This window comes from Canis lupus, chromosome 37 (genome assembly GCF_048164855.1).
Source record: "Canis lupus baileyi chromosome 37, mCanLup2.hap1, whole genome shotgun sequence".
NCBI lineage: Eukaryota > Metazoa > Chordata > Mammalia > Carnivora > Canidae > Canis > Canis lupus.
The window spans coordinates 23,483,078-23,506,723 of NC_132874.1; the positions used below are offsets into that span (position 1 = coordinate 23,483,078).

The 23,646-nt window shown below is 40.1% G+C and overlaps 1 protein-coding gene across 4 annotated transcripts in view; it reads left to right on the forward strand.

Moving 5' to 3' along the window:
• MYLK4 (myosin light chain kinase family member 4) overlaps nt 1-23,646 on the forward strand; it is a 110,168-nt gene that overhangs the window by 44,079 nt on the left and 42,443 nt on the right. The gene's annotated exons all lie outside the window — the stretch shown is intronic.

Below are 23,646 nucleotides of genomic sequence, written 5' to 3' on the forward strand. Positions count from 1 at the left end.
CTGGAGAGAGGGGACCCTTGGAGTCGGCCCCGGTGTGGAGACACTGAAGGGCAGCCTGTTTCCATCCATTTGACAGGTCTGATTTCCTGCTAATATTCCTACCATTATTTTGTCACCCCTAAAAGTTAATTCTGGCAGTTTCAGGGCTCATTCCTGGGACTTCTTAGAAATGAAATTATACTTGGTGCCATTTCCCTTCCTTCTGAAATTACTATTGCTATATTTTTAGTATGTTTTAGGGGAGTAAAAAGCATTACTTACCTCTAGTTTTCCATATAACCACTTCTGATGACTACCCCTTTTAAATACTTTTTTTTTTTTCCAGGCTATCCAGCCTGAATTAACTTTTCTTTAAGAAAAGGTCTTTCGTGGTTTATAAATTTTAATGCAAGATGCTAACTGCCAGGATATTTTTGGACCACAACCAGGGATTTAACCAGCCTCCCTTAACAGATGAAACGAGGCGAGCCTGTACTGCACCTGGACACAGTGGCTCTTTCATCGTTCACTTTCAAAGTCATGACACCTCCCGGTTTTAACCTCAGGACGTCAAGAATTTTCTTTTAAAACCTGTTTCCTGGAAATAGGTCTTTGCTGTGCTAGTGGATAATTTTTCACTTCATATTTTTTTAAGGTGCATAAATTCTATTTTTTTCCTCTTGCAAATAAAAAAAAAAAAAAAGCCCCACCAGGGTATGGAGGGGCATAGTAAGAGTCTCCTCTGTATTAAATAGTACAGGCCATCCCTGTCCTGGATTTTTAAATATTTCATTAGCAACAAGGGATTCTTACACTGCCCTATTCATTCCCTGTTCCTCCTCAGACACTGGACTGATTATTTTGATTAAAAGTGCTGAGTAAGAGAATGTGGGCTGAAAATTAGCCTCTTAAGCAAACGCCTGAGCCTTTAACCACGTGAGGACCTGCTCCTGTGGCTATTTGGAGTTCTCGATTGAATGTTGCAATGAAGGAAAACTGGGTTTTTGAGACTTCTATCCACGTCTCCTCATCCTTTCTCCCTCTGTGCTGGGCAGTTCTCCTGGAACCGAGGGTCACTTCGAGCCAGGAGGGGACTTTTGTGCAACATTTTGAGAAGAGTTCCTTCTAGAACAGGTTTGCAGGGACATTCTTCTGTGTGCGCTGCGGGCTGATGTTTTGGTCAGCCGACATCAGTTATGGGAGAAGAACGAGGGGACACACCCCGGTTGCCTCCTAGAAGAGCAGCCACACGCCGAATGTGGATGTGGACGTCTTGCTGGAGCGTAGCACTCGTTCTTGGTCTGCTCTTCGTTCATTCTGGTTTAGCTGCTAAGAGCTCATTCTTAAGAATGTTAATCATGCATTTGCGAAAGCCTCGTGTATTTCCTGGGAAGGCAGTGCTTTAGGGAGCAGGAAAGCTAGCATTTGCCAAATGTATCTCCATCTGGATGGAGGTAAAAAGCTGTCTTGAGCCCAGTGGTCCTGCTGGGAGAAATTGCTGGAGTAACCCTTCTGGGTTATGTAAATAAGAAAATCACAGAAACCACTGCCTCCAGGATAGGTTTCAACGGGTTCCTTTGTAGTGTGTCAAAAACTCCTCTCCCAGTGGTCTTGGTGGGTGAATGCTGAAAAATGCCCCTGAGGAGGAGCCTCCTAGAAAGAAACAAAATGAGACCTTCGCTTTTCTCCCCAAAGTTATGAAAACACATCTGATGAACTGAAGTCTACAGTCTGGAAAGTATCCAAGGAGGCCTAAAGAGAAACTCCCCTTGGGGGCTGGGGGGGCTGGCCCACTGCTGAGGGCAGGGGCTAGGGTAGGGTAGCTAAATAAAGTTCAGGACCCCCAGTGAAATTTGAAATTCAGATAAACAGCGCATCATTTTCTGTGTATGTTTATGTAATATATGAGACATACCCTAAAGTTACTCATTGCTTATCTGAAATTCAGATTTCTCTGCGCTTCCTGCAGTTTTATTTGCACCATAATGGGGTGTGGCCCTAAGCAAGGCTACACAGGACGCGGGGTGTGACTGTGGCTGTGAACCAAAGCCCTGGGCCCTCGGGACCCCCGGTGTGAATGCGGTTGGTGAATTGGAACAGAGGAGGGAGTGGGAGCACCCAGCACCCACAGCTCGACACAGGGACCAACAGTTGTCGTGCAGTGCCCTGCGACAGCCCAGTGGAGAGGCAGCAACAGAAGGCGGAGTTGCAGAAGCCGGAGCCCATGGGGACTGTGGACGAATGTTCTCCAGCTCTCCCTTGTTGGCATTGGGTGCGGATGGGTGGAGGAAGCCAGAGAGTCTGCTGACTGCGGGGGGGTGGGGGCTTGACGAATTGATTTGAAGATCAAGAAATGTGATGTGAAGCCTGATAACCAGGACGGAGGAGAAAGCCCCCTCGGCCCCCAGCCTCAGCGCCCCCCCCCTCCCCGGGAGCCCCAGCTTGGCCAGGCATGATGGGAACGGGCCGGGCCAGTGGGGTTGGGGCAGTGAGGACAGTCACAGGTGGAAGGAAATGCGTTCTTGAGCAGGGCCCGGCCAGCACGTAGGTCAGACGGGAAGTGGCAAAAGGTAAGATGGAAAGGCAGGTGGGCCAAGGCACCTGCTACGAGAGCCTGACCCTCCCAGAGGCTGGGCATTATCACCCTCTTCTCTTTAAGCTCTTTCTTCAAACATCACATGAGTGGGTACATGAGAGAAGTGGCCCCTCCGAAGGGGTGAGGCACCAACCTCCTGTTGTGCAGGAAACAGGAAGTTTGCACTGTGCCAGCTGCGTCTTACCTGCGAAAAATACCTTCAAAGGAATAGTGAGAAGCAAAGGATGCTGCACCAGGATTGCCCCTGCTGTCTGACGCTTCCCTTACGGCGGGGGCTTTGCAGCGCCTGGGTCACCTTTACAAGTCGAGGTGCCAGCTCCGCTAATTACCAGCCACGTGGCCTTGGAGTCAGTCGTTACTTCACTCTTCTGGGCCTTGGCTTGCTTGCATGTGGAATAGAAGAAAAATGAGCATTTACTGGGTTCAGGTGGCTTACATCAGAGCGGTATTAGGCTGATGTGAAATCCTCGGTAAAGCTCGCTAATAATAGGAATCATTATAAGACGCAGAAGACAAAAAAAGGTACAAACCAACCAGGTGACTTTTTTTTTTTTTTTTTTTAAATTTCTGAGCTCTGTTCCAGACCCATGAAATCAAAATTTCTGATCTTTATGTTTAAGTACAACCCCTAGTGATTCTTAGGTATTCTAAACTTGGCAACATTGCCTTCTGTTTTCTATGAAAGAATGCCTGTCCTTGGGCAGCTTCCCACTCACCTATGGGGTAGGTTGTGTCCCTGAGACTCTGGAGGAGGAGGAGAGCTTTCTAGTGCCTTCCTGTCACCAGCTCTGAGGCAGCCTCTTGTCCTGGCATGCTCCTCACCGCTCTCAATTTTCATTTTACCCCCAAAGCCTTGTGGGTCTTTCCCTGTGTCTTGTTCCTACCTTGTGTCCAGACTCTTAGAGTAGTAGAATCCAAAGTTTTTGTGTCTGAGGCAGAACAGTGGATCTACTGTATTTTGTTTTAAAGGATTGTAGCAATTGATTTTGATTTAGTTGATGGAGCCAGTTCTTTAAGATTAATAAAGATTGCCAAGGAGACCAGAAACAGCCAATTCTCCTGGCCCTTGGGGTCCCACCCAACTGCATCTATACTCTCTGAAATTACAAAGTGGACTTTACTAGGGCCACATTGTAGGTAACAGTATCTGACACATATTTATAATTCCAAAGTATTATATACCACAAAATTGGTCTTTCCTGCTGTAAGGTAATAATCCAGTTTTAAGATAATTTACGTAGAAATTTGTTTCAGCTTGAGTTATCATTTGGTTAATTATATAGTAAAGAAAAGCCACGGATGCGAGAGCTACTTTGGTCTGGGGTTCCTCTGGGCCACTCCTACTTTTCACGATGCTTTCTCATCTGTTATAATGGCCTTACAACTCTGGGCAGGGCTTTTGTGTCTTCTAAGTTGGAATGAGTAATTTTCTCAATGGCTAGGAGAGTGCACCAAGGATGGAATTTATTTAAGCAGACACCTAACACTGAGATCTGGTTTCACGAAAACCACTCACCTACAGTCTCCAAACACTTCAAACTATTTCCTGGCAAATGGCTATGGCTTTGTGTGCCCAGAGCTCCTTCCTTCCTCTCACCTCCTACAACTTCTCTGCTTTTTATTACATCTGTCTGTAACTTGAAACATGGTCCCTTTTTTTTTTTTTTTGGCAATTCTATAGTTGCAGAGTCTCAGCACCATTTTTGGACTTGAACAAGCATTATGCATTTCCTAAATACATTGGAGATGTGGATTATTTCTTAGCCTTTTAAAAAATGCTTTAATGCCCCTCAACTCCGTGAGACATCTGATAGTATGTACAACGGAAAAGGAGTGAGCCAAGAGAAAACAGCCCAGCATCAATGGCCCCTACTTGCTCCTTGGTGAATGCAGTGTCAGGGTCTTGGAGAGGAGACCAGGAACGCTGACCTTGGTATATAAGAATGGACCTTCCAAACACTGAGTTCATTCCATGTTGGAACATGATCATGCAGTCGTGAGCTTGTAGAGCTGGACCACTATTTGTCAAGGAGGTTATAAATGGGGTTTGAATGAGACACACTCACATGCTTCACCAAACTGTAGGAGTCTTTGATTTTTTACTATATTGAAGCCTGACATGTGTTGAATTCTGATTTATATTCCCCTCGTATACACGAGGTTATTTTAAAAAGTGCTCTGCCGGTCAAGATTTAATTCAAAAGATGCTAACATTTTACTTAGCTACACAATATATTCTTACTTTTATTTTTTTATTTTTTTAAAAATTTTTATTTATTTATGATAGTCACACACAGAGAGAGAGAGAGAGGCAGAGACACAGGCAGAGGGAGAAGCAGGCTTCATGCACCGGGAGCCCGACGTGGGATTCGATTCCGGGTCTCCAGGATCATGCCCTGGGCCAAAGGCAGGTGCTAAACCGCTGCGCCACCCAGGGATCCCCTATTCTTACTTTTATATATAGTTTTAGTAAGCTTGAGTTGTTTGTGTCGTGAATTTTAACTTAAAAAAACTATGCTTCTTAATAGAATAAGAGGATTCTCCATGAGGATTTCCCTGTCAGTCTTAATCATCATCAAGATATAAACTGAATTTTCATTTGTCAGCTGCTATGCTACACATACAGTGCTTAGAAATTTGGACAGACCAGACTGTGTTCTCTGTGTTCACCCTATCATGATGAAATGGATTCCCTCAAGATCTCCAGTAAATAATGAACTGTGGAGCAGGTTCAAATGCCTTGGATTATTTAGCAACTGGCCATAAAGGCCTAAAGGATGAATTTCTGTAGTGTGAGTTTACTTGATAAAAGAAAACAAAGCTTTTTTCTTTTCTCCATGATTTCTGTTATGGCTCTCAGTGACCCTTCTCAGTTCCGTTTCTTAGCACAGGGTGACTATGACTAAGACCTTTAGATGCCTTTCTGCTTGGTTTCTTCTCAGCTGGTTCAAAGTCAGAGCATCCTTTCACAGCTCCTATAGATCTGAACTCCTGGGATTCCTGTTGTTTTCTCTTAACAAGCCCCTAACCCAGGGAGCAAACCCCCCTGGACCCTCAGGAGCAGCAACATCAGAATGATGATGACTGAGCAGCCATAGGAATGTCCTTTACATGTCTAGTTCACCAGCCCAGGTGCTAGATGAGAAGGAGAAACATCATTCTTGGCTATAGGGGGATAAAAAGGAGGACAAGGTAATCTTTAAAATCAGAGAGCCAGTGTAAAGAATATCAGAAACAGTCAAAATAACTTTGTGTAGAAGAGCCCAGAAATAGCCAGGCTCTCCTGAGAGCTAGCAACCTAATGAAAGGTGTCTGTCTAGCCAGATCTGCCTGGAGCCAGAGTTGCCCACAGCCCAACCACTTCCACCTGAGCCCTTCGTGAGGATACAAAACTTTATGAGGTGTTTTGACTAAGCCATGAATGAAGAGGAAATATGGAGAAGTGATTTTAAATGAAAGAACAAATGCAGACCCTAGGGTGTCAGTGAGAAAGAAAACCTTAAGATAGCCTAGTGTGAGGGCAGTAACCCAGTGTTATTGAGAGATCTTTGCATCTTTTGTACTTTCAAATATTTGACTGCTGAATTTCTTAAGCAAATTTATTTCACTGCGAGCTTTAATATACACTCTTTTGGATGCTCCATGAGGGTGAGAAAGCTTACATTGAAAATCTGGTCATCTTAATAATTATCAGACATCCTGTAACTTATTTTTTTAATTAGAGAAGTAACAGTATGAGAAGTTGGTGTATCATTGAAAAAATGTGAATTATTAAATGTAAAAGTGAATTATTAAGGTGATGTAACAGGGTCTTAGATTGTCATGCTTAAATTGCAACAGCTCACTCATAATTAAGATATTTTACATGTAAGATACCTAAAGGATTTCTATATAAAATCTTCATATTTTTATATGATTTTTAAAATATTCATTATAGTCACATAATGTAAAGAGTCATAAAGTTCTATAAAGTTTTTGGTGAGAAACAGCAGTCCCTACCCTTATACCTCATATCCCCCTCATCAGAGGTAAGCACATTCATTCGTTTTAGCTGTTTTTTTTTTTTTTTGTTATTTACCTTCATATGTCTAAATAACATGTATATGTTGTTTTTCCATTTCATATTTAGCCTTCTGTAATTGAATGCTGTGGAAAGAAAAAGTCTCTTTCATCTCCCACTTCCACCACACACATACACACACACACACCCATAGACACACAGGGACACCTTTTATGTCCTGCCTACTCCCTTCAGTTTCCCAACATACTTATACTTTTTCATTAAATAAATATTCAGTATTTCAATAATTATGATTTTGAAAATTCCTTTCATAGCTGAGAGCAATGTAGAGTTTCATTGTGTATTTTCATTTCTTGCTCAACCTTTTGTTTTCTCCAGAGTTATCGGTTGCCTTGATTTTAAAAATTTGTCTATTCAAGAAAAGTTTGTCATGAATTCAGAACCAAACTATTAATTGTCTAAATCTTTTCTACAAAACTTCAGATATATTAGATATCCTATCAATTTTATATTCTTGAAGGAATTTCTCCTGGAGACTTCTAATCAATCTGAACTTTATTTCATTCTACACTGGGTGCCCTCTAGGCCTGAAGCACAGTTGGTATCCTAGGATTTCTGTTCCCTATCAGTGTAGAAAGACCCTGTCTCCTATATTGTGTATCCTCTGGTAAATATCCTTTGTTTCTCTTTCTTGTTCTACTACTTTGTTTAGACAGGACCCATCTTCTAGTAGTTTCCATGAGAAGTGATGGAGGGATGTAATTTTTTGAGATCTTACGTGTCTGAAATGAGTATTTTACATATGCACTTGGATAATGGTTTATCTAGTGTATAATTCTAGATTGGAAATAATTTCTTTTCAGGATTTGGAAGGCGTTGTAACTTGTCTTCTAGCTTTCATGTTGCTTTGGAAAAGCCCAAATAAGTTCAGAATTTGGATCCTTTGTATGTGGCATATATTTTCCTCTCTAGCAGCTGTGAGAGACCCTTTATTTGTCCCTAAAATTTGGAAATTTCATAATGATAGAACTTGTACATGTATTTCATCCATTGTGCATGATATTTGCAGGGATCTTACATCTTTCAAGCTGGGAAACTTTCTTGGACAATCTTATATTCCCTTGTTATGGAGCTCCTATTATTTGAATGATGGATCTTCTAGTGTAGTCTTCTAAATTTCTTATCTTTTCTCTTCATTTTTATTTTCTGTATCTGGTTGCTCTGCTTTCAATGAGACTTCTTTATTATGGAAGTTTTCTTTAAATTTTCTTATCTACTATTATAGCCTTAATTTCTAAGAACTCTTAAATTCTCTGAGTGTTTCTTTTTTCATGAATCTTGTTTTTGTTACATAGATTTAATACATTCTCTCATTTCCCTGAGGATAGTGATGAGTTTTTTAAAAGGTTGTCTTTTCTCCACATAAGCTCCGTTTCCTCCAATTGCTTTGTTGCGTTAGTTTTAAATCTGTGTTTTTCATGTTAGGGTAGGGATCTGAAAATTTGTCTGTATATTAGAATCACCTAGGAAATCTGAAAAAAATTCCAAACTCTAGGCCATATGCCAGACCAAATTACACTACAATTTTCAGGAATAGGACTTAGAGAACAGTATATTTGAAGGTTTCCAGGTGATGTTATGGGGTTTTGTGGACAATTTAAGTTACTTCTCAATGTTTTCCTTTGTCCTCTTAAAATTCAGCTCTCTTGCATATGCCCAATTGATTACCACTTATCCATCTGCCTCCAGCTTCCAAAATTCCATTACTGTTATCTCCTTTCTTGTTTTCTTCTTTCACTGTGCTTTTGTGTTCTTGTCATTTCACCAACCCCTTTACTAATATTTTAATGGGGTTTAAAGAAGGAGCAGAGTGTGGAGTTAGGAAAGAACACATTGAGGAGGTAAGTTCTGAACTGGAAAGGTCCTATCGATACATGTACAAATCTATCAGCTGCGATTTCACTTCACTTAAATTGCTCAAAAAAGGGCTACTAGCTCAAAAAACAACCCAAATTTTCATTAAATATGAAAGCACTGGCATCATAGTCAGTTACACAGTAAAACCTCATGTAGTCAAATTTGCTAACATCTAATTAGTGATAATGGACTTGGTTAAAGTTCACCTTTGTTCTACTTGGCAGGAGAGGATTTGATTAAGAAAAATTACCTTTGTTCTACTTGGCAGAGAGGGATTTGATTTAAAAAATTATTGTAAACAAGACTGTAGATTAGCAACCTAGGTAAGAGAGAAAATATTCAAGGGTATTATTAGAACTTGTATGTCAAAAGACAAACTAGTTCTTCTGATTACAAATGCTGCTTGTTGATGTGGATCTGATATGGCATGTACCTGAACCGTACTTTATTAGCTATTACTTTGTATTACAGAACTAAAAGAACTGGATGAAATTTGCACTTCTTTTTAAACAAATGTCATACTTTTTTTTATAGACTTCTCAGGTACCTGAACTTGGAATTGTTAAGAACTTGCTCTAATGAAAATAACAGAAAGACAAACTGTGAAATATAACATGTCATTTATAATTAATAAATCACTAAACACAGGCAAGAAATTCAAGGGCTATAAAATGCCATGCATTTTCACAGTCAATTAATACTAAATTATTTGGCACATTCGATTCTGTAGCCGGGTAGAAAAAATTACTATATTTAATTGCTTTCAAATTCACAATTTTTCCTGTGAAACTGTGGCCTTCTTTTCACACTCTCAAGAACTATTATAAAAGTTGGGGAAATTGAGTCTCAGCCCTCCAGTTCACAGTAGTGTTGCTTGTTTTGTTTCTTTTTAATACTATCCATTAGCCTTTGCTTCCCATCCTCTATTTTTTTCTTTCCTTTCTTTCCTCCTTTCCTTCTGCCTTTCCTCCCTTCTTTTCCTTCCTTCCTTCCTTCCTTCCTTCCTTCCTTCCTTCCTTCCTTCCTTCCTTCCTTCCTTCCTCCATCATTACTCACTGATAAACATTCAATGTGCTAATCTTTATGCATAAAATTGACTGGAGTGTTTTCTCCCATGTGAATGGATGTGACTCAAGGATATATAACCCAAGATCTAGTTGCATTTCCTGCCCTTTGAAGAGTCTTCTTTGTGAAGAGTGCTGGCTTTCCCTAAGAAGCCCCAGGACTTTTGCTCAAAATTAGCTTCCCATTTTTCCCTACTCCTTGCTAGAACAATCTGTCTGCATTAGCAGTCCGAAGTGATGCCAGTGGAATGGTAGAAAGAGAATGTCATCATGAATCTAGAGAACTGGCCTTACAAAGTCATGTAAGGATCTAATGAGATTAGTGACTTTCAATCTTATTAATGGAAAAGAAAAAAGTTCAGAGACTCCCTTATAATAGCAGCTATACTTCTGTTATTTCCTGTTGAGAAAATACACGACTGAAAGCTATTTTTATTCAGCAATTCTTTCAAGCAAGTCTGAATCTTACTAACCACACTAGTATAAACAAACATTGGAACAACAGCCACACATTCAGTTCGTGCTATTATTTAGCCACGATATCACTTAGGAATTGTATGTAGCTTCTAGACAGAGAGTTCTAGCTATCATGGATTAAATATATAAAGACTTAGACCCTCATAATAATGAAGCCCAGAGGTGTTGGTTTATAGCCAAGGTTTCTGAAATTCTCTGGCCTTTTTTTCATGGTCCCAGGGTGTTGCTGGACCTCCTGCCACAACATCTGCTTTTCTTAAGCTTGAAGAAGGAAGGGCAATGGAAGGGCAAAACAATTTTTTTCTTGACAGCTTTTTATTCCTTTATGCGTATATCTCCATGGCTACCCCATTTGCAAAGGAGGTTGAAGACTGTAGCACATTATATAATAGCACAGGTGTCTGTTAGAAGGGAAGATGGGAGGAGGATGTTGGATCGCAGTCTATGACACAGTCAGGCTAAAGACAATGCTGAGGCTGCATCTGGAATCTTGGGCAACAAGAGGTTCTCAGTGTATGGGATGGAGACCACAGGGTAAATATCCAGAAAGTCTTCCATCTCTAACGCTCTCTGACACTCTGAGGCTGACATCTTGGCATGCCGAGTTTAAGGCATTTCTCAGAGGAGGCAACAGATAGTGAAAAAAGCATGAATGTGGAATGAGAAGACGTGGATATGAACCCTAACTATTGGCCAGGAACTTGGGCAAATTGCTTAACTTTTCAGATTAAACTGCTCAATTCTTCCTCTACAAGAAGGAAATCAGAATGTTTTCCCAGAGGCTCCTTGAGAGGATTGACCAAGACTTAGCACGGTTTCAAACACGTAGGTGCCCACTCAATGTGACTTTGAGTCAAGGAGTGCAAGGTCATGGTCTAAACTCGGATTTGGAGGCAACCAGGGGAATGTGACGTGCTGGACTCTGCCCTGAATCCCACTTAAAAGTTGCTGAGGCAGGCACGTCACGAGGCCACATCCCAATACCAAACAGTTGTGTTGCAAATTACTTGACCCCAGAAGCAGGTGTCAATTGGATTGCAGAGGTGTGAGGCCTGTTCCATCCTGCATGTCTGTGCTCTGGAGGTCTGTGTAGGTATCTGCTTTATATTTCAGGATTTTCATTTTTTATACTAGTTCATTTATAGATGTTTGATCAGGTGTGAACTTCTACCAAGAAGACTATAAAAAAGCAATTTAACAAGTGAGTCTGAAATGCCATATGAAGGGTCAGACTTTACACAAATTACGTACTGGACTTTAAAAATGAACAACGTTGCTCTTTCTTTTTCATTTCCTTGAGACGCTCCTGGAAGGAAAGTTCAGGAGTTCGCACTGGGCTGCTGTTTCGGGCTGCTGTCTAGGCAGCCACATCTCCCTGCCCTTTCTCACACTGTTCTCGCTCCCTGAAATGTCCTTTCCCTTCTGTTCCCTGGCAAAAACCTATTCATCTTTTAGGGCCTGGCCCAAGAGCATCTGCATTTCAAGGCCTCTGATAGCCCAAGACCCAGGCAGAAGAAAGCCCTCTTTGCCCTGAGCTAGTATATTCCTGTCTTACGTGTTTCCCATAATAACATTAGGAGTTTACTGAGCGCTTCCTAAGTGCCCGGCATTGTCCAAGTGCTTTACATATGTTCATTCATTTAATGCTCATAAAAGCTTGATGAGGTAGGAACTATCATCCTATTGCAGATGAAAATTGAGGCACAGAAAGGTTAAGTACCTTGCCCCAAATCACCCAGCTAGAAAATAGCCAACTCAGAATTTGAACCCAGGTTTTTAAACAATTGCAGCACGTCCGTGATGATTGTTTAATAACGTACTTACCAATTTCCCTTACTAGATTATAGGGAATTTTCTGTCAGGGGCTTTGTCCGACATTTTATCTTGAATGAATGAATGTATATATACACATATTAGCCTAGGGTAGCAAATGCAAATTGTACAGTAAAACTCTAAAGTGGACAGATTTACTATGTGGCCCAAATTCAAGCTTCTCTCTCCACAGTAAGCACTGTGAATCATTTCTTATGATTTCTTTTAGAAGATTTTTTTTCTTTTAGAAGATTTTTTGCACATATCAGCATATGTAAAAATGCTTTGCAAGATTTATCCCAATAGGATTCACACTTAAACACATTCTGTTCCTTGCTAGTATGTATAACCTATTTTCAGCTTAAAAAAGCAAAACAAAACAAAACCAAAGAAGAGATGATTCATGATATTTTGATTATGATGCCTTGAAGACTCCATTGACTTAGTGTCCATAAAAATCGCTGTCACTTAAAATAGTTGATCATAGCACCAAATCCAATTTTTAAAATGTTCTAACCATGTGGTAGTAACCTCAAATCCTTTGGGGAAGAGGAAAAGAAATAAGGAAAGAGCTTAACCAATGCACTTATCAACAGTGCACACTCAGAATCTTTCATTTTTCTTATTCTTCTGCATTTACCAAGAAGTATTTACTGGAGTGTTTTTTATTTTATTTTTTTAAGAAAAAGAGCTGGGGAATGGAGAGCTTTGAGCACAGTGTGAAGGTTCTAAAATTCATGGTGGCAGCAATCTTGGGAGCCTGGGTGGTGGGTGTGTATAACAAACCATGGGCTCCTGGCTAGAACAGAAAAGGTTCCATAAATCTTGGACTTTCCAAAGAACTTTCATTTCCCACACGCTCTGAAGTTTCCAAAGAAACTTTCGTTTCTTCTACTGTGCAAACATTTCATCTCCTTCTCTGGCAGGGAAAACACTTTCATTTTCCATATGGTGCAAATATGTACCTCTTTCAGAAATGGACAGAGAACAAGAATTTCTGTAAGGGTGAACCAGAGAAGAACAACATATTTATTTGTGATTTTGATTCTCACCTATGGACTGGACCCTCAGAGAGGGACTAGCTCCTTCTTGAAAGTCAGCAGGAAGCTTTGACCCAGATGCCCTTTAGGGATGCACTCTTTTTCCCCTTAGCAGAGAAAATCTCCTGTGCCTAGGCCTTTAATGTAGCCAGGAAACCTTACCATGGCCCTTTTCTCTGTCCACAATTGTCAGCTTAGCCTACTTTCTCTCCAGAAAGTTCCCAAACAGCAAAATATGTATTAGCTTTCATGACTTAAAAAAATTATGGCAAAATATGACATAAAATAGAGCATCTTAACTATCTTTAAGTATGCAGCTCTGTGGCTTCTAAGTGCGTTCACACTGTTGTACAACCATCACCATCATCCATCTCCAGAACTTTTTCATCTTTGTACCCATTGCACACTAACTCCCCCTTCCCTCCTCCTCCTGTCCCTGGTAACCACCCTTCTGTTTTCTGTTTCTATGAATTTGACTCTTCTAGGTATCTTGTGTATATGGAATCATACACTCTTTGTCCTTTAGTGATGGGCTTATTTCACTGAGCATCTTTTCAGGGTTCATGTGTATTGTGACCTGTGTCAGAACTTCCTTCCTTTTTAAGGCTGTATGTATGTACTACATTTTGTTTATCTATTCATCTGTCAATGGATCCTTGAATTACTTCTACCTTTTGGCTATAATGAATATGCTGTGAACATGAATATATAAATATCTTTTTTAGTCTTTGCTTTTAATTATTTTGTTATATACCCAGAAATGGAATTGCTTATGTTTATTTTTTGAGAACCTGCTATATTATTTTCTACAGTAGCTATACCATTTTACATTCCCACCAACGATGCCCAAGCATTCCAATTTCTCCGCATCCACCCCAACACTGTCTTTTGTATTTTTTTGTTTGTTTGTTTTTGTTCTTGTTTTTGATAGTAGCCATCCTGAGGGGTGGTATCTCAGGGTAGTTTTGGCTTTTATTACTTTTCACTCAAAAAAGAAATCATTCTTCATTCTTGGTTCAGGTGGGAGTGGCCATGACTTATTTGTGTTTTGAAGAGGAATAAAAGACGCAAAGTTCTCTACTGAATAGTAGCTCAGGGCACATTAGCCAGCCTATCCTTGGGTCTAAATATGGAACACGACCTTTAAATGGTACTGGCTGGGAAACTCTGCACCACCTGGCTGTGCTGGTCCTTAGTGACCTCCTCAGGGGATTCCTGACAGTTAAAGCTTGTCCTGACTCTTGGGGTGGGGAACTCCCCTTCTCTAACATAATACTAGTGGCAGCTTTGTGCTCTTATGTAAAAGGGAGAGTGTTCTTCCAAGTGTCAGGGTCATGCATGGACACTCCTATTTCAGCAGTGGTGACAGTCTAGATGTAGAGACAACACAGAAACTTCTCCTCTGGCAGCAGAGAGAGGATTCGGAGCAAACACTGTGCAGACACTTGAAACTGCTTGTTTGAGTTCGTGCTTTTGTTGCTTTTCTTTTTCCAAAAACACTTGTAATGGTATCTTAGCCTCTCAGTAATCTTTGGATCCAGTAATCTAGTAGAAAGTAAGCCCATTTGGCAGAGAAAAACATGGTCTTTGAGATATTAAATGCCTTCCTCAGGAGGACGCAGTTGGTAAGCAGAAATAGGACTAGAACCCAGCACCCGGGCTGTAGACAAATAATCAATTTTGATGGCCATGATCCCACCTAGGAGCTAACATCTCATGGATTTGAGTAACCTGCTTTCTTTGGGGCTTTTTATGACTTGAAGCAAGGTACTCTGCTGAGCAGTGGCAGACAGCTTGTATCGGGTCCTTTCGGCGTATAGTCTTGGTGTTCAAGGAGGAGTCTGACTCCCTGCAGACAGGCATACCTCAGGGAGGCCTCCTTCACCTCAGTGGGTATCACTTCGTACTTGTGAAACCCATAGAAATTTGGTTTGGCTAATTCTATTTTAATTTAGAATTTAGAAAACACTGCTTATGACTTTCATGGTCATTAATATCAACTTCTCAAAATATGAATGTCAGACTAATGAATATTCTAGGTTTTTGTTGTTACTCCACTTAGCACAAGTCAGAAATTGCTTGAAATTGTATATCACTGATGATGTTCTTTGAATAATTGGTGGCTTCCCACTGGATTTTAAATGGCCTGAAGCAGACACACAGGCCTGGGCAGAGCTCATCAGGCTATTTGCAAATATGCAAGCCACTGCATAAATGGTCCATCCTCTGGAATTTGCTAACTCGAGACCTACGTGTCAGAGAGAGCTCATGGGTACTTATGAACACAGCAGGTGAACACCATTGATAGACAAAAGGGAACCAGCTGAGACTTATGGCTTCTCTCCACAGAGGTTATTCATCAGCTCAGGTGGCCCCTAATGAACATGAGCCCCAGAACATGATGAAGCTGTTGTTACTGAAAGAGCAGTATCAGCGGCTCGAGGGTTTTAGATTATGGTGAGTATTAGTGGGAACGTGATGATGGTTTCTTTAAATAAACCAGTTAACAGCAGTCCCTCTTCTGCTTTAAAACAAAAGATGAGAAAAACTTACTTCAAGTGGCAGACTCTGATACGTATTCTGATACGTATTCCCCTGCATCACTTATAACTTTTATTTTTATTATTTGTATTGGTACAGAAGCACCTTTTGTCAAGGGTACTATGATTGGAGGGAAGAGTGTTAGTTACTGTGAGAAACAAGTATCACTTGTATCTTGCTCTCGAGTGAAATCTTCAGAGCCCACGTTAAAATTACATACTTAAAATATACCTTATTTTTTTTAACCAAATATACCCAACTTTAAGCATTACTGAAAAATGTTTTCAATTAGTGGATAATGTGACATACTGAATGCTTGTCTCAGATGCCAGTTCAAACCATCCTTGTGCCTCATAGCGTCTCAGATAATACCACATGTTGAAGCTTACTCATGCACAATCATGTTCATCCCACAGGGCTGACGCCCCATAGAATAACTCATGCAGAAGAACCAGAAGAGTTTCTTGTGTCAACTAAAACACTTTTTTGAAACCAAAAAGGGACTCTCCTACTCCTTGTATCTCATCTGTACTGAGCCACTTGCAAGAGAACTTAGTGAAAGATGGAAGTGACTGGTAGTTGAGGATGTTTAGTACAGAGTCCCATCTGGGAGTGAAGGTGGGGTCTTGCTAACATATGCAAACACTAACAAAAATCTGTAGCTCGCATTCATCAAGAACATGTCATGGGGATCCCTGGGTGGCGCAGTGGTTTGGCGCCTGCCTTTGGCCCAGGGTGCGATCCTGGAGACCCGGGATCGAATCCCACGTCGGGCTCCCGGTGCATGGAGCCTGCTTCTCCTTCTGCCTGTGTCTCTGCCCCTCTCTCTCTCTCTCTCTCTCTCTGTGTGACTATCATAAATAAAGAAAGGCTGCTCAGAGCCTGAATTCTCTAAAAAAAAAAAAAAAAAAAAAAAAAAAAAGAACATGTCATGCTAAACTCATCCCTTTTTCTCCTGGGCTAGCGGATGTGGGAATGCCGCGATTTGGATTAACTTCTGCAACTGGGTTTCTTGCCGTGTCTCGTGGGAAATTCAGAGGCATGTAAAATGGATAACAGAAGAGCTGGCCGCAGTTGCAGGTAGTTAAATAACAATACTCAATATGTGTGAATGAACGGATCGATAGGAACCAAGAGCCGCGGTCTTCAGCATGGGTGCTGCTGCGGCTTGCGGGGAGGATGACGCTTGCTATTCCAGACTCGTGTGCAGGGTTGTGTGCAGGGCTGGGCAGAGTGCAGCAAACTGGCCACAAGTCCAGCTTATCTGCCCCACCCAAGAAAACACACCTGGAGATGAGTTAGTGCAAGATGCAGTCTTATGAAAATAAATGTACTGCTCAGATTTGGGAAATAAAAGGCTTACAGATTTCCATACCTTGGACATTATTAGGAACAAATTATTTGTGATTCCAGCTGTGATACTCTGGTACTCCAAAATACTCAGCCCTTTGTCCCTTGATCTCATCCTGTTCAACATTTTAAACACCAACTTTAAAAAATGCTAAAAGGTGTGCTTTGAATATCCTAAGGAACTACTGGCTTGGGTGAGAGAGATGCTAACCACAAAGCTGAAAGTAGCCGGCAGGCGTGAGGCATCATTTGGCACTGGGATTGGCTTTCGTGCCAGAAAACCTATAGATGAAGAAGCTTTAAACCAGTACTTAAAAGTTCATTCTTAAGAATGTACTTTTGAGAACTCTTTGTAAAGTCGTTTTCCTGTAAGTCTTGCTCTAAATGGACTTTTCTTATAAACAGAAATGTCAACACGACCAATCACTATTTAGGTAAATATTTTTTTAAAAAATTACTTCCTATTTTAATGGAATATATAATTCAAGTATGGAAAATTTTATTTTGCCTCTGAACTGTTCTTTGAGGACAGGGATAGTATCTTCTTTATTTCTATTGTCAAATCCTAGCACGTCTGCAACACACACTGATGAAGTTTGGAGAATGCAATCCTACTTAACCAAATCAGAAAGAGGAGTCTTGAATGTGGCAACAGAATTCACTTTCCACTAAGATGAACTTTGCAAATTTGAGGGTAGCACCCTAGCAAGCTAACCCTAGGGCAATTGTTTCCAACCCTGACTGCACATTAGAATCATATAGGTTGTCAGAGAAAATATACAAGGCACCAGTTAAAATATAATTTCAGGTAAACAATGAATGATTTTTTTTTTAGTATAAGAATATTGTATGGGCCATAGTTATGTCAGAAAAAGTATTTGTTTCTTTTATCTGAAATTTAAATTTAACTGGGCATCCATGCTTTCATTTGCTAAATTTGACAACTGTGAGTCTTGGGAAAATACCAAAGTGTGGGCCCCACTCAGAGTTTTGAATACAATCGATCTGGAATGAAGACACCAGGATTGGTGTTGTGCAGAGACTCCCCAGGTGATTCTATCATGCAGCTAGGGTCAGAGGGTCAGAGCTAGGGTCAGAGGGTCACTGCCTTATAATGCATGTTTTGACCTTGAACCTCGTTCCCATGACTGTCAAGTGTAGGTTTTGCCTCCTTTCAAAGGTATCTTATGCTTTAGCTTCCCAGAGGCCACCCTTAGTGAGCTGTGGATCCACAGGCTTAGTGTAAAGTAAGAACCTCTAGGCAACCTTGACCTCTTTGTCATTCTTTAGACAAGAGAGATTTTACTTTAGGGATTTCTCCTTGTTGAAATATTTGGGAAATGAAATGTCTCTGGGCAGATACTGGGATCCCTTTGGTATCTCAAACCATTGCATGAAACTTAAGTTGATCCTCGCTTCATTATAGTTCACAAAGTGTAGCTCACTCCTGTTGGCTCCCTGAATTCTCATAATGAGCCTCCTACACCTGAGTTCCTCCACCAAAGTACCCCATCTCCCAAGGATGTGCCAGATACTAGGATCAGGCTCTGTTGGTCCCTGTTTAAATCTTTGGTTGTGTGTGCCAGAGTTGAGTCTAGACCTCACACCTGGGCTATTTCCTAGAGGCTGGAGCTGCATCCTTGGACCTGAACTCAGTACCCAGGGCCTTAATAACCATGGGCAGACTTTTCAAAAGGTAGAGCCTTCTTGATTGGAATTCAAAGCAATGTTTCTCTGGATTCCTATTTGTTCTGCTGTGTTCACTTGTTGGATTCCTGTTGCCATTCATGTGCCCAAACACTGGATCTTGCCATAACCTTGGATTCTAAGGTGGGTGCACCTACTTCATGAACTATGCCCAATGGGAAGATGGGGAATTCTAGTGCAAGGCCCAGATCTGGCCCTGTCTTGTATTGTTGTCCATGCTTCACTGGAAAATCTATGAATAAGACAAGTATCATTACACTATTGAAAGAAATTGGAACAACAGGAAGGCAAACCAATGTCGGGTATAAAATGTTGAGCTTTGTTTTAGATATTCAGAGTTCAAAATTCTTATCGCATGTCCAGATGTTAAATCTAGTGATCATTGGGATAAAGACAATTTTGAGATCATTCGTGTAGAATTTAGTTGAAAGGATTGGTGAATTCTCCAAAAGGAATAGATCTTAGCTCAGTGTTCATAGATGTCAAATATATTAGTAGACGAGAAGACTGGTAGAGTGTTGTGATGACCAAAGCAGGAAGAAATGTCACACAGCTATCAGTTTCTGATTATGTATGAATAATGAGTACGACTAATGGGATAAGGTCTAAGCCCAAGAAACTAAAGGATCTTCTAAGAGAAGAGGAACCATCAGAAATCTGATAGTTACATGGCTTACCAAGAGATGTTAAAGTTTTAAGATATTTTTAAAAGTGCCATATGAGAGTTGCTCATTTAGAAAGAAACCAGATAGTGTTTTCAAGGTTATGTGCTTCATAGGAAAATATGAGGTGTAGAAACCAGAGGTGTTAGAAGCCAGAAGAAGGTGAACCCAGGCCTTCCTATAATATAGACTTGAGCACTGAGGGAATCCATGCAGGGAGGAAACCAGAACTTGTAGTTATCTGCTGGAGTTCAAAGTAAACAGCCAAAAGATTAAGTGGACTGGAACATATAGTCCTGGGTATAAACAAAACAACAACCCTGGTGAGAAGCTGAGAGCTGTCGGAGTCCGTAAGTGTGACAGGAGAAGCCAATTTACCCCTGGGCTCCTTAAGGCTAATGAGACTAATGGCTTAAATCAAAGCAAATATACTTTTTGAGATTGGATAATTCCTTCTGTTTTGTTAGCAGAGGAAATGGAAAGGTGAGCTATGATTTTTTTCCACAGCCAAGATTTATGACAATGAAACCTACATTATATGGCAAGTTCACAAAGTTGAACTTTGATAAGTAAAGGTCAAATCTTTCATATCCTCTGAAAAATGATCCAAAAAACCATTGAAGGGGAATGTACCAAAATATAATGTTTAAAGGCAAAATTTTAAAAATGGAGTTTCATTAAAGAATATCCATCATAAGCACATGCTTTTGTTATTTCTAAACACAAGTATATAAATATACTCACTGTCAACTTTTTCAGGTTTTAGTTTGGAGCTGGTGTCCTTTGATTAGAACTTGAACTTAGGGAACTTATTTTAACCTTACTAGTTATTAAAATAAACATTATTTAAGTATTAGATTGTGATTAATTCTATCAAAATTGTTAATTATAAATTTTAACACAGATATTAGATCATCTAGAGGGAAAGGTTTTGTACAGTCTGCAGACATTAATTTGGTCAAATCAGTATTGATGGGGCAATATTTAATAAAAATATAGATGATTATGAAATGTGTTTGAATGGTATGCTATTTCATTAAATAATGTATCCATATTATATAATAAACTAGCCTTAGTTATTTAACCAGTTGATAAAAAAACACAGATTTTAGGATTTTGAGTTGAGGATTTTTTGCAGCTGGAGTCTCCGTTTTATAGAATGTGGATTTTCATAGGAGTTGTAATTCTCATCTGGTTAATTCTCTTTAAAATTCAAAAGAAAAACTGCATTTGACTTTGACATTTATTGTAACACTTTTTAGTGGAGAAAATTTTGAGGTGATTCTAATTATAAGTAGAATTCATAAAATGTACATAACACTATTATAATATCTACCTGGAACTTACTTATTTTTAAATAACACTACTTCTCTATTAGATAGGAAAAGTTGGTGCCAATATGAGTAATTTTGTGGGAGTGAAGAGAAAATGAACAACAGCAAAGTAATAGCATGTGAAGAACTTTTCATGTTCAGAATTGACCGATATTGCTAGTAAGTAATATATTTGTGCAAATGTATTCCACCAGTAATGAGGTCAGTTTGAGAAATATATTGCTTATAACTGAATTAAATCAAAATGAAAAATTTTACAGTGATTGTTAAATGCCAAATTGAACTGATCTCATTAAATGTGAAATTCAAGTATATTTAGACTATTGCCTAAATTTTAATACATGAACATAATGAGATATGACCAGAATAGTTGGAAAAAGTTACTTCTATTTCTTTTTTCTTCCAGTAGTTTCTTGTTTCACAGTTTAGATTTATTTTCTGGAATTTGATGAGATAGCTTGGCACGCGAGTATGAAGTATATAGTATGTTTCAGTAAATGGAGGAGGAGGAGTACACCATATATTGGTCTATACTGTCTTATACAAGTATTTTGCTTGTTACTTTGAGAGAAGTGCAGCTGCATGTAGTAAACACAGATGGAGCACACTTTTATTGAAGTTCCTAACTGGAAACAGACTTTAATCCTGTTCTTGGAATACCCACAATCAAACTTTCCATCAGTGATTATGCCTTTTTTTTTTTGCTGCAGAGACCAGCTAACTGTCACCTCATCACAGGCATGCATTTATTTGTTGTTATCTGGGTGTAGTTTATCATAGTCTCCTGGAAGGTAGAAGAGCAAGTCTGCAATTGTTTTCTGCTTCCTATGGAAATACAAGGCATGCGTGATAATGCTCGTCTGTCCCCTCATACAGAGTTCCAAGTGGGGCTCTTCACAAGCCAAGGGAAGTCAGCCAGCCACTCCCAAATCTCAGGGGATGTCTAGCCCAAGGCTACAGATTCTCTTCAGATAGTTACTGCAGATGCTAATAGACTTTTCTTAATCCTATCCATCATTATGTCTTATTTGAGAAGGATTTTTTTTCCCTCCAAGCAAAAATAGTCACTTCAAAGCTTACTTGACCTAATTATGTACTTCCCACAATAGTAACCTAGGACCAAAACATATTTAAATGCTCATACTAAAAAATAAATAATAAATAAATAAATAAATAAATAAATAAATAAATAAAAATAAATGCTCATACTTATACCAATATATAACATAATCTATAGCTCCCTACTTCTTCTTTTTTTTCCTACTTCTTTTAAACATCATAGAAAACTGATATCTAATAACAAATGAAATGCTGAGAACTACGTGTACATCCAAAAACTGTATTGTGGTGGGCGGATTTTTAGTGAGAGGAAATGAAGATTGAGAGTGTAAGCCACAATGTCCTATTACATTTTTAAGGTTGAAGATGTGGGAAACATCACCAGTAATAGCAACAGCCTTCCCTCTAGCAGGTACATTTTATTTATTTATTTATAAAATATTTTATTTATTTATTCATGAGAGACACAGAGGGAGAGAGAGGCAGAGACACAGGCAGAGGGAGAAGCAGGCTCCACAGAGGGAGCCCGATGTGGGACTCGATCCCAGGATTCTGGGATCACGCCCTGGGCCGAAGGCAGACTCTTAACCACTGAGCCAGCCACCCAGGCATCCCCAGCAGGTACATTTTAAATGTTATTAAAATCTCCTATAATTAGATGAAACTGGGAAGAATCTCACTTCTCATCTCCAGTTGAACTGATTGGGCTGCATGCTGTCAGTCTTTTAAAAGAAAAAGGTAAGTGATTCAGCCAGCAAAATCTGGTTTATTTGGGAAGAGCAGAGGAATTGCAATTCGGGACAGGCAAGCTATGCAAACGACAGGCAAGTCTAGAAAACGAAGGAGGAAAGGACATTTATGAAAAAGGACACTTTCCTTTTATAGAGAAAAGGAGGAAGTTAGGAGGGGTTGTTTTGAGCAAAAGTTCACTGGAGGAAGAGGAGTTTGAAGTGGTGGCAGCTTCTTATTGGTTGCAGGCATTTGAAGTCTTGGTGGTGTTTCATTGGCTGCAGGTAAGGGCATCTTGATACCGCCAGGTATTGAAATCTTCCTTCCTCTTGCTGGATTTACAAGCTGCAACAAGCGTCACAAGCATGAGAACTCCCCCTTCATGGTCTCCGACTCCAGTTTTGAGTTAGGTTTCCTTAACACATTTTCATATTTCCCCCTTTTGATAAGATCTTTCTTCAAAAGCATTGCTGATCAAGAGTTGGATCATCTATTCCTTATTGAAACATTTTTGTTTCTTGGTGTCAGGAAGGACTTTTTCTGGGTGTCATGTCCCATGCTGGAGGGAAAGTGTACAGATTGGAAAACACTGAGGCCACATTTGGGTAACAAACAAGGGTGGGGACGGAGAGCTTCCAGGCATTTCCCACTAAAGTTTACATCTTATCAAGGTTGTAAGTGTTGGAGATCATCATGAAGCATTGAGTCAGCATCACCCTATTGGGTACGCTGTTTTTACAAAGGTTCAACTGGCAATAGGCACAAAGCTTTAAAAATGTTTACACAAAATAAGATGAGGAGTGGAATGATGGCCCCATCGTGTATTAGAGTCCTAAATCAGCAGCCCAAACCAGTTAAGGAGATCAAAGGACTATAGATCATCAGATGGAATTTTTTTGTGGCCAATGTGCATCTTCCCTAATATCATGTAATTGAGTTTCTATTTCTCTGGAGGGATTTATCCACGTGAATAGGTACAATTAGTTGCTTTGGGAGTTACGACGGGGAGAAGTCAAAGCAAGGCACAGGAGAACCTGGTTGTGGAGGTTTGACTCAGTGAGAACGATCTGGAGGGGTGCAAGTGTAACTAGGGGTCACATTGGAGACGAAGGGAAAATGGCTTTCGGGAAGGCTAAAGGGTCACGTTTGTCACAGCTGGATCAGGGTTTCCAAGGACAGATCCAATAATCGGAAAGGCTTCCTTTTGAGATGGATGGGAAATGCAAGTAACAGCATCATCTCTCCAGGACCAAGAAGGAGAAAACAAGGTGAGAAAAAGCAGAAAGGAGAGAATAAACAGGCCTGATCCTGTCATATTGGGAAAGCTGTCTGCTTCAGGTACCAGAAATTTTTATTTT